This window comes from Chrysochloris asiatica, unplaced genomic scaffold, assembly GCF_000296735.1.
Source record: "Chrysochloris asiatica unplaced genomic scaffold, ChrAsi1.0 scaffold00111, whole genome shotgun sequence".
NCBI lineage: Eukaryota > Metazoa > Chordata > Mammalia > Afrosoricida > Chrysochloridae > Chrysochloris > Chrysochloris asiatica.
The window spans coordinates 263263-274997 of NW_006408629.1; the positions used below are offsets into that span (position 1 = coordinate 263263).

Here is an 11735-nt window from a genome sequence, read left to right on the forward strand (position 1 = left end):
AAAAGAGGAAGACAAGATGGATCAGGCAAGTGGCAGCATGGATGGACTCAAGCATGGCAACAGTAGTTAGGTTGGCCTAGGATCATGCAGTGTTTCATTCTGTTGTTCATAAGGTCACTATGGTTTGGTACCTACTCGATGGCCCCTAACAACAACAACTCTTTCAGCTCAGGTGACTTGGTGTGGGTTAAGGGCTGAAATTTCACCTCACTGAAACTCAAGTGAAGGGGACTGCTGACTATCATCTTGACCACCCCAGTAGCAGCCAAGGTCGAAGGAATCTCCACATGGGTCCATCATTGCCAATTAAAGCGAGCTGTCCTGAGCGATCATTGGAAGTACAAAATGAATTCCGAGCACAAAATGAATTCCGAGCAGCCCACCATAGCCATGCTGAGATAACAGAAAACATGCCCTGCTCCAGCTACATCCTTGAAACTGGCTGGTCGACGCATGGCCTAAGCTTGAGGATCTTCACATTAATGGACTTAATAGTTTTCCTGCTGGCATCAGGAAAAAGGAATGGTGACTGCAATAGGTGCATCCAGACAACTCGAGCAGGCCACACCATTGCCAAAACCCTGTTGTTTTACCAATACTACCACAGTAAGGGGATATAATCAGGGAAGTGTGTTTATAACTCCACCCAGTTCTCCATATGCAACACCCCAGAAGGAACTCATGTTTGCTATGACCCAGCTGTACCCCCCCACCCTGGTAGCTTTCAAAGTTAAAATTGGGCCAAAAAATATTTTCTGGTGAGGGGCCTGTTATAGCACAAACAGAAGCAAAAGGAAACCCCAGACAGGTAACCTTAAAACTTGACGCCTGTCAAGCTCTAATTCATTCCCAGGGGTTCACCTGTGACTCATTAGGCTGGGAGAGAAGCTATCAATTAGAACGCATTTGCATCTGTATAGTGAGTGCAGGGTGTGGGAGTGCATGTGCCTATTGGAGTTGTGTTAAGTGGGCAACATGGCAAAAACCATCAAATTACACACAGGTACTCCTTAAGGGGGTAGTGGCCACACCCGAGTGTCAGCCCCATCAGTGTAACCCACTAGAACTAACCATTACCCAACCCCAGGACCCGCAGTGGACGGAGGGAGTAAAAGTCTGTTGAAGGGAAAGGAATGGACCCCAGTATTAAGATCTTTATCAGGGAACTGGTTTGGAGCCGGCCCAAAGAGACTTTCCAGTGTTTCATTCCGTTTATGAGGAAATCACCTGGCCCCTCCCCAAGGTCCGAAGATCAATTGAAAACCTCTTCCTAGGACTGGCAGGACATATCGCAGAAATTTTAAATGTAACATCATGTTTTGCATGTGGGAGAACGTTAAGGGGAGACCAATGGCCCTGGGTAGCGCAAGAAATAGATCCAGACACCTGGAAAAACAAAACTATTGACCCAACGCCCACAAGCCCTCCAGTCCCACCATTCATAAGGACAACTGCATGGACACTGGGGCACATTATTGTGGGTCCAGCACTGCGTTGTCCAATGGGGGGAAATTTTCACCATTCCCGTGGGTGAACTAATAGGAAAACTAATAAATCACCCTAACTTCATAGGATAGAAATTGTATAATGAAACCTCAAAAAGTTGTGAGTGGTCGGGAAATGCCTCAGCTGAAAAGAATCCCATCCAGCCCTTACCCACCTTGCGTGATTATTGGAAAAATACAGGAAAAATCGGAGGTTGGAGGGCACCCACAGGTTTCTTTCTATTGGATCTGTGGAAGCCAGGTTTACTCATACCTACCTGATTAGTGGGCCGGAAGCGCCTCTTGGGCACCATAAGACCTTCTTTCTTCCTGCTGCCGCTGAAGGAAGGTGAGGCTCTAGGATATCCAGTATACTCCTCCAGTTCCGCAGTAAATGGAACATAAAATCGGGAACTGGAAAGATGATGAATGGCCACCTGAAAGAATAATCCAATACTACAGGCCTGCCACCTGGGTGGAGGACATGTCTTGGGGCTACTGAACTCCCATTTACATGCTAAACCGAATAATTCAGCTTCAAGTGGTTGTTGAAATCATTACAAATGAAACGTCTCAAGCCCTAATAGTCTTCGTCCAGCAGCAAACAAAAATCAGAAATGCCATCTGTCAGAACGGGTTAGCTCTAGATTACATGTTGGCACGAGAAGGTGAGGTGTGTGGAAAGTTTAATCTGACCAATTATTGCTTGGAAATAGATGACGTGGGAAAAGTAATTATCAAAACAACTGGGAGGATGCAGGCAGAGCACATGTTCCCATACAAACTTGGCACGGATGGAGTCCAGAATCATTGTGGGGAAGCTGGTTCTCAGCCTTGGGGGAATTTAAAACTCTGGTGGGAGGACTTCTGATCATCATAGGGGGATGTATGTTCATCTCATGCCTCCTTCCATTAGCTCTCAAAACGCTTAAAAGCTTAGTTGAAACCATGGTAAAAAAGAAAACTATCTCCCACATACTCTGCCAACATACCTATCAGCCCATGCCCACTGACCTAGAAAGTATCATCCAGGAAAGTAAGGCCCACAAGTCAGCTATCTAGGTGCTTGGGCCTCAAAGAGGGGAATGAGCCAGACAGGCCTGTAGAAATAGGCACTGGCCCACATGTTCCCCAGGCTCATGCCTCATTCCTGGAGTTCACATTCCAGCAACAGACCACCTCACTGAGCCACATGCCAGCACAATAAAAGTCCTTCCTTTGTTACAACCCTTGTGGGGTTGGCAACTCCTTCAGAATGACTCTGGTAACAGTTTAAAGCCAGGTACTTTGTGCTTCTTTGTTATAGCAGACCTAGGAAAACTAATAAATCACCCTAACTTTCATATTCTTGTTTTGTTGTTGTTGTTTGTCTTATTTTCTTGTTACTTGTGAATTCCTTCTGGGAAACATTCTATAAATCTTCATTCTGTTTTAGGTCATCGTTCTGTAAATTCTATTAATGTAGCTAGCATTGTTGTTACTGTTGTTAAGTACCATCAAATTGGTTCTGACCCATAGTGACCCTGTCTTGGGTTTCTGAGGAATGACTGGTGAGCTTTAACCTTCGTCCAAACTGACTTTGTATTCCAGCACATTAACCCACAGCACCACACCAGAACTCTGCAGCTAGCATGCATTACTTTTATTCTTAGACAGATTCTCTTTATTGTTTCCAACAAGAGTTAATTGAAAGAAGAGGTTGTAACTTGTAACATGTCAGTTCTTCCAGTGCCCAACATAGTAGGGGACTAAAAAAAGGAAAAAGCAAAAATTCTGCTTAGTAATAATAAACTTTTGAATCCCTATCTATTACATTATGAAGATAATCCTTGAATGCACCTCCTGTAGAGTTTCTTCTGTTCTTCTAAGAAAAATGGCATTCCATGACAGCTAAAGAGAGAAAGCAAAATCATTAGCTAACCTGAATGTCAACACAGGCACAATCTTCTTAATTTCCTTTTTTAATTTATCTTCATTTCGGAAAGCTTACACAAAGTCAAATTGCTAACCTATGCCAAAACCTTACATATTAAGAAATGATGAAATGGTTACTTATTATATATAAATTGATGACACTTGGATAGGGATAAATATGGAAAAATATAGTTTATTTTCTAATGTGAGTCTTCTTTCTTCTATTAAAATTCAGATTCTATTACTTCCATGTCTAGTAAAGCTTATATTAAAAAAAAAAATTGTCTAATTAAACATAGTGTGTACATTTTCATCTCTGGTTAACGTATTTGTGGAAATATGTGTGTAGTTTACATAAGTAGATGCTCATTATCTGTCTTACAGCTATTCATTTATGTTTTAATTAGATATTTATAGAGGGCAATTCAAATCATTTCAGTTTATACACCGCATGGCTCAGCACCATAGCACAGGCATAATATGATTTTTTTGTTGTTTTGTTTTGTTTTGTAATGACGTTAAAATGTTCCTTTGCAAAGGTGGACTGTGGTCATATAATCTTCCTATTCCCTCTTCAATGAATAATTCAAATAGTAACCTTCACACTCCTCATAAGATTGAGAAGATATATCTATTTCCAAGTCTTGTTTTCTATTATTGAGATGTAAGGAGCTATTGCAAATGCTAACTCTCTGGGGCGTTGTTACAGGGGCCAGCTTGAAGTTTCCTTTGTGAACTCAAAAGAATATGCTAAGAGGAATTTGCAAATGGAGTTACCTGTTAAAAAGCAGACACATTTTCAGGGACAGTACCACATTACATGGCAAGTACATGTGTGTTTAGTAAAATTGCATATGTTTGTATGTATCTTTGCTCATTTTATGTTTTATGAGCATAATTCAAATTTGAACTATTTCTAAAGGTGTTTTAGAAAATATATAATTTCCCACAAAAAAATCAGTTACAGATTTTAAAGTGATGGGCTTTATGTGTGGTTATAATATTGTGGTAAACATTAGTTAGGTACTTGCAGGTAAGATATTCTGTGGACAATGCTAAAAATAATGGCTTAGTTAATGTGTAGCAAGAAAAATGAAAAAGAAAATGTAAAATGAAATGTAAAACTATATGACGATCCAAACGATTTTGTAATAATTATTCAATGGATAGCAGTAAAGCATGCCATTTAATATGTAATGGAAAGTGTTCTAACTAGGGAAAAAAAAATCATATATGCATTAGCACAGCTGAGTCAGGCTGCGAACCTCAAGGTCAGCAGTTTGAAACTACCAGTGGTTCCACTGGAGAAAGATAAGGTTTTCTGCTCCTGTAAAGATGTACAGCCTCAGTTGCTATAAGTCAGAAACGACTCCAGGGCACACCAACACCACGACCAATATATAAAAATGAACATAAAAAAAACTTTATTTCCTGTTTCCAAATAATACTAAGTTTTTCTTGAGAACAAATTCATTAAATTTTAATAACAATTTTTCCATAATCATGAACAAACAACTTAATTGCTTTTTTTTTTTTTTTTCTCTCTCTGTTCTGATTTAATGAAGTCAACCATTTCTTACCTTACTAACTTTCCTATTTCAAGTGTTGCCTGGAAAGTCCTAAGTGAGTATTCTCAAAAATATTGCTTCATTTACAATTTTGAATAATACTTTCATAAGAAGGTTTAAGACAAAGACAGCCCAAACAGGAAAAAAACAATAGAAAAGTTTATGATGTACAAAATGAATTCTTCAAAAGAATTTTGTTTCAAAATGCCAAGGGTTATAAGTCAAATATATGCAGCACATATTACTATTTATTACCTTGCATTGGCTGAAATTCATCTCTTCTGACAACCTTGGGTAAATCATGTTACATATTTCATAAAATATGAGTGCTGGCCCTTTTCTGAAGATGCCACTTAGTGTATGAACTCACCGTCATTGGCTGCATCCCAGTTGCTATAAGCTCCCTTAAGACCACTACTTCTGCAGAGTCCTAAGGCAGTTGAATCAGAGAAGAAAAGGTATTTATAGAAAACATATGCAAAAGGTTGATAGCTCAGTCCAGGTTTTAGTGCACAGACTGACAGCTAAATACAAATTGAGAAATGTAAGTTTCACTTCGAGCAAATTTACTGGGTGAAAACCTCATTTTTTCATTTCATTTGAATATGTTCACTGCTTCTCAGAATATGCAACTTTATAGTGAGCATATTTTTTATCCTTGAAGGCTCATTATTTTACAGTGAGGTTACTGAACCTAGACCATGCAGTACAGATTACCCAGCATAATATTAATCAAAATATACATGGCAAATGGGATTCCAAACAGCACCAAATATGCAGCTACTTTTAACACAGAATAAGAAAGTACATTTAGCTCCTTTATTAAAAGGTATTATGGGCGATTTATTTTTAAGCCATCTCTCTAACACCATTCACTAGTATATAATTTAATATACTCCCAAACAACTTGACTTTTACTGTTTCCTTCACAACATTAATTTTTAAAAGGAAGTTCATACAAAATATACCTTTGACCCTGAGAAAAGATTTAAATTATTAAGAATAAATTAAAGGATCTTTTAGACACATGTAACAGTTACTTTAGGTGTTGAGAAATAGCATATTTCAGTTGCCATGTGTGAAATGATTTTAAAAAACGATAATAAAGCCAGTGGTATTTCTAATAACAATTTATATTCTTTGAGTAAACCGAATCAGTTATGTAAGTTCTGTTTAAATTTGAACAGTTACCAAATGTTTAAACATTTCTAAGCAAAATAAATTAAAGCAGTTCTTTCAAGTTTTTATTTGTTGTTAAGTGACCTTGAGTCAGTTCTGACTCATAGCGACCCATATAGGGTTTTCTAGGAATGGTTGGTGAATTTTAACTGCCAACCTTGTTGTTAGCAGTCCAGTGCTAATCTTACAACACCACACCAGGACTCAAGTTTCTATGAGATAAATGCATTTTATTTTATATGTCTTTTTAGGAAGTCTTGGAATGGTAAGTAGGTATTGGTTTTTGTAATCTTTTATAGCATCATCTTTTAGAGAAAAGGAAATGGATTCACTTTCATTGCTATGTAGCCGGCCATTTTTCTACTGAATAAGTAATGTGGTTGGTTGGTTGTGTGCCGTGGAGTCTGTTCCAACTTATAGAGACCCTGTATAGGGTTTCCGAGGCTGTAAATCTTTACAGGAGCAGAAAGCCTTATCTTTCTCCCATGGGACAGTTGGTAGTTTCGAACTGCTGACCTTAAGGTTCGCAACCAAATTCATAACCACTCACTACCAGAACTCCTTGAATAAGTAATATAGATGATGATAAAAAGGGGCTTATTCTATATATTGATTGTCTTTTTGAAGGTTTAATTTGAAAATATTAAAACTACATGAATAGTTGGGATTCTTTCAGCCCTAAAAGACTGCCTTATCTACTGCCACCTAGTCAATTCCAAGTCGGAGTGCCCCTAAAGCACAGAGTAAAACTATTTCAGACTGTCTCATCTTCTGCAGAGCAGCTGGTGGGTTTGAAACACAGACATTTCTGTTATCAGCCCAGTGCTTAACCCACTTACCCACCTAGGCTCCTTAAGGATTACCTTAGATGACCCTGTCAATATAATAAAACATAATGTCAATATAATGAAAATAGAAACCATAATCCATAAGATTGGAGAATCTTGGTAGTGCTAGGTGTTTGTGTGCCATCGAGTCACTTCACTTCTGACTCATGGCCACCCTGAATAGAGTTTCCGAGGCTATACATCTGTGTAGGAAAATACAGCTTCATGTTTCTCCCACCTAGAAGCTGGATTCAAACTGCTGACCTTATGGTTAGCAGGCCAATGTGTAACCACTACACTCCCTTTTGGAGAATCGTAGTAAGGTTATATTCATAGAAACAGTTTTAATCTATTCCGTGCATGCATGTGAAATACAAGTGAAAAAATCTTAATTTGTGATTAATTTTTAGAAACTGTTAGCTATATTCAAAATGGTAACATCTTCGATGAAGAAAAAGGCATTTTAGAAGGAGCACATCTGGTGCTTGCCAATACTTTTAGATTTTTTGTTTTAATGAAACAATGAACTCCACATACTACCTTGACTCACCTTTATGTTAGCAGCAATGGTGTCAAATACTCTCTTGGCTGGCTAGCTGTGTGTGGTGGAGTCGGTTCAATCTTTCTCTGGTGGAACCTCTGGTAGTTTTGAATTGCTGACATTGCGGTTGGCAGTCCGATTTGTAACCACTACGCTACCAGTGCTCCTTAAAGACTCTCTTAGCAAACTTAAAATAAGCCTTGTCTATTGTTCTCTGAATGAACTCTGGTAGCGTAGTGGTTACGAATCGGACTGCTAACTTCAAGGTCGGCAGTTGGAAACCACCAGCTGTTCCGCGGGAAAAAGATGAGGTGTTCTGCTCCCGTAAAGATTTACAGCCTCGGAAACCCCTGTGCAGGGTCACTATGAGTTGGAACCGACTCCACGGCACTTAACAACAACAATTGTTCTCTGAATTGCAATAGATGCAATGGAGAGTGATTTTGTTTTTGTCAACTGTCAATGAAAAGCTTTATCAGCTTTATCAACACCAGAATGCTGAACTGCAACTTTTTGACAAGTTAGGGGGAAATAAAAGGGGGGTAGGTGAGGGATATAGTAGTAATTTATTCCCTGGTATACAGGGCTTCAGGATCGCTTGTGGTGCTATAGGATAAGCACTGGACTGCTAACCACAAGGTTGGCATATCAAACCCACCAGCCATTCCATGTGAGATGGAAGAGAAGTGCTGCTCATGTAAACATTTATAGCCTCAGAAACCCTATACTAGGTTGCTATGAGTCAAAGTCGACGCATTGTGACAATGAATTTAGTTTGGGGTTTATATGGGACTTCACCACAATCCAAAGATTCTCTCCTGGAGTGCTTAACCATACTCTGGGCACAAATTAGTTGTACAGTTTTACAGGACATAGTAAGTGTGAATTTTCAAACTTTTTCCTGTTTTTCAAGATTATTCTAAGTATTCTGAGTCTCTGATATTTCCACTTGAATTTAGGATTCTTTTATCAATACCTTTGGCTTATCAATTTTGCTAGCCTGGGTCTTGATGGAAATTGTATTGAATCTGTTGGTCAACTTGAGAAACATTTCCATTTCAACAATATTAAGTCTTCCTGTCCTGGTATGACACTGTGGGTTAATGCTCTGGACTTCAAGGTCAGTTTGAACTCAAGGTTAGTGGTTGAAGCTCACCAGCCACTCCTTGGAAACCGTATACAGGGCCTCTAGTACTGAGATGACTCTTCAGTACCTAACAACAACAACACCATGGAAAATGGACTTCTGGTGTGTCACTGTAGATCAGCACTGGGATGCAAACCACAAGGCTGGCAGTTCAAACCTATCGTCTGTTGCTTGGAAACCCTAAATAGGGTAGCTATACATTGGAACTGACTCAACAGCACTTAACAACAACAACAGCATAATGAAACATGAGATGAATTTCCACTTGTACATTGTAATTTCCAGAGTACAAGTTTTACACTTATTTTGCTAAATTTATACTTAAGTATTTTATTCTTTTGATGCTAATGTGAATGGAAATTGTTTTCTGAAATTCATTACATGATTGTTATTTTTTATTATATAGAATTACGAATGAGTGAGATTTGTAATAAAGAAATTTAATCATTTTTTAGATAACTTACATAATAGATTTGTCTTTAGAAATGAGAAAATAATTTGATTCAAGTACTTATAGTTACCATGTTACAACCAGAATTATTTATGTTTGAGCCACCATTTTGGAAGTGGTAAATCCCAGAATCCTCTTGCAAACAGTGTTGCTGATGAAGAAACAGAGTGGCTTCAGTCCTTTCTCCTTCTCTTCTGATCCCTGAAAACGCATCCTCCTTTGCTCTTGGACACAGTGAAGAACATAGGTGATACTCTGAACTTTTGGGGCCAGTAGGGATCTATAGGTCCAATTCCGGCATCACTGAACTCAGAGACCTTATGTCCTCTATAGCAGGCATCATCATTATGACGTATCTTCAGATGAAGCTATAGATCCTCTAAGGCAAGATTAGTATGTACTTCTAAAGGTGACCTCTTAGTGAAATGGACATTTACATTAATCACAGACCATGTCATACTGAGCTAAAGGGCTTGCTTACATGAGCATTTAGTAACCTGTGAAGTGAGCAGGAATGGAGACGAACATGGAGATCTTCATATACTTTTCAGGGAGCTGGAGAACCTATAGAGGTTGTCTATGAGTCAAAACAGACTAGATAACACTTAACAACAGCAACAACAAAGTGAGATAGATATCTATGTACATTTTCAGTGATAGAGTAAAATTATCTGATGATTGATATGGACTTTATCAGATAACCTTGGGTAGGAGAAGAAATAAATTGGTGAAATTCAGCTCAGATTCCAGGAAAATACAATTGTTTCTTGACAGACTTCTATGAGAATGTTGTAAAATGGTCTATGAGAATACTGATATTGTTTGCAAAATATATTTATGTAAATGTGAGTTTTAAACCTTGTTACTATAAAAATAAAATTTGTAAGTTAATTAAATACATCAATAACAGGTATATTATGCACATTTTCATCTTTTCATGTAAGCCAAACAAAGCTCAAAAAATAGCCAGTTATGCGTGAGTCTATTCTGACTCATGAAAACTCCATGTGTGCAGAATCAAACTTCACAAAGAGTTTTCTTGATTGTGGCTTTTCAAAAATAGATTGTTCTTCTTGTTATGTGCTGTGGAGTTGGTTTCAACTCATAGCGACCCTGTATAGGGTTTCTGAGGCCGTAAATCTTTACGAGAGCAGAAAGCCTCATCTTTCTCCTACTGAACAGCTGGTAGTTTCGAACTGCTAACCCTGAGGTTCGCAGCCCAATTCGTAACCACTACGCTACCAGAGCACCTTCAAAAGTAGATTACCAACCTTTTTTTCTTAAGCACTTCTGGGTGGGTTCAGACTACCAACCTTTCAGTTAATAGTTGAATGTTTAATGATTTGTGACACACAGGGACTAACAAAACAAAACAAAAGTGCAGATATTTATTAAAATGAAATTTTTAAGAGATATAAAGTTTATATTTGGTTTTATTTGCATAATTTAATAAAATATTTTTTTCAGGAAGTGATTGTTATTTCAAATGGAAATTTAGAATGATAGGATCATAATTCTGTGAACATTGTCTTCATGGGTTATGTGGCTAAAACTAATTTCCACAGCATTACAATGAAATGTATGGATATTTTGTGTGTATGTGTGTTTGTCTTTCATCAACTTCTATGAATGTCTCATTATCTAATAGCTTAGGAACTACATATATATTGAATATGTTATTGTTAAGTGCCTTCAAGTCAGTTCTGACAAATAGTGACCCTGTATAGGTTTCCAAAGAAACAGCATCTCATGCTGGTGAGCTTGAAACACTGACTTTCAGGTTCAAACTGGCTTTGCAGTCCAGTGCATTAACCCACAGTGCCACACATAACTAAATATAGGCCCCAGAAACTAGTATTTTAGTTTAAAATTTTTAATCTGTATTCCTTTTTTTTCTATTCTGTGACTAATTCTGGAGTCCTGTTGTGGCACTGTAGGCTAATGTATCAGACTGCAAAGTCATTTGAACTGCAAGATCGGTGGTTCAAGCTCACCAGCTGCTCCTTGGAAACCCTATTCAGGGTTGCTATGGGTTGGAATAGACTCGATAGCACTTAACAACAACAACAACATACTAATTCTGACTTGATATGTACATTTTAATATTTAATAGAATTTTAAACTTAACATGCTGAATATTGACCTCCTGAAATGCTCCCACAAAGCATGTTCTTCCCTAGAATGCCCTCTTGTAATGGGAATTCCAATCTTCTGTTTGCTCAGGAGAAAGTGTGGAGCCATCCAACCACTCCTAGGGAGAAAGATGAGGCTTTCTTCTCCACACAAAGATTTTACAGCCTTAGAAATCCTATACAGGATCTTTATGAGTCCAAACTGACTGGACAGGACTTAGCGCACAACATAAACATGTATATGTGTATGTTACTGTTGTTATGCTTGTTAAGTGCCATTGAGTCCGTTGCAATTTAGAGACCCTGTATAGGGTTTTCAAGGAGTGGTTGGTGGGTTTGAACCACCAACCTTTCGGTTAGCAATCCAGTGCTTATCCTATGGAGCCACACCAGGACTCCCACATGTGTTGTGTGTGTATGTGTGTGCTACAGAAAAATGCAAGGTCGGTTTGAACCACAAGGTTGGTGGTTCAAAGCCACCAGTCACTCCTC

The 11735-nt window shown here is 38.3% G+C and overlaps 1 pseudogene; it reads right to left on the minus strand.

The window, feature by feature from the left end:
- The window catches only part of LOC102842759, a 192935-nt pseudogene extending 184365 nt beyond the window's left edge, over nucleotides 1–8570 (minus strand).
- Between the last annotated feature and the right edge of the window lie 3165 nt (nucleotides 8571–11735).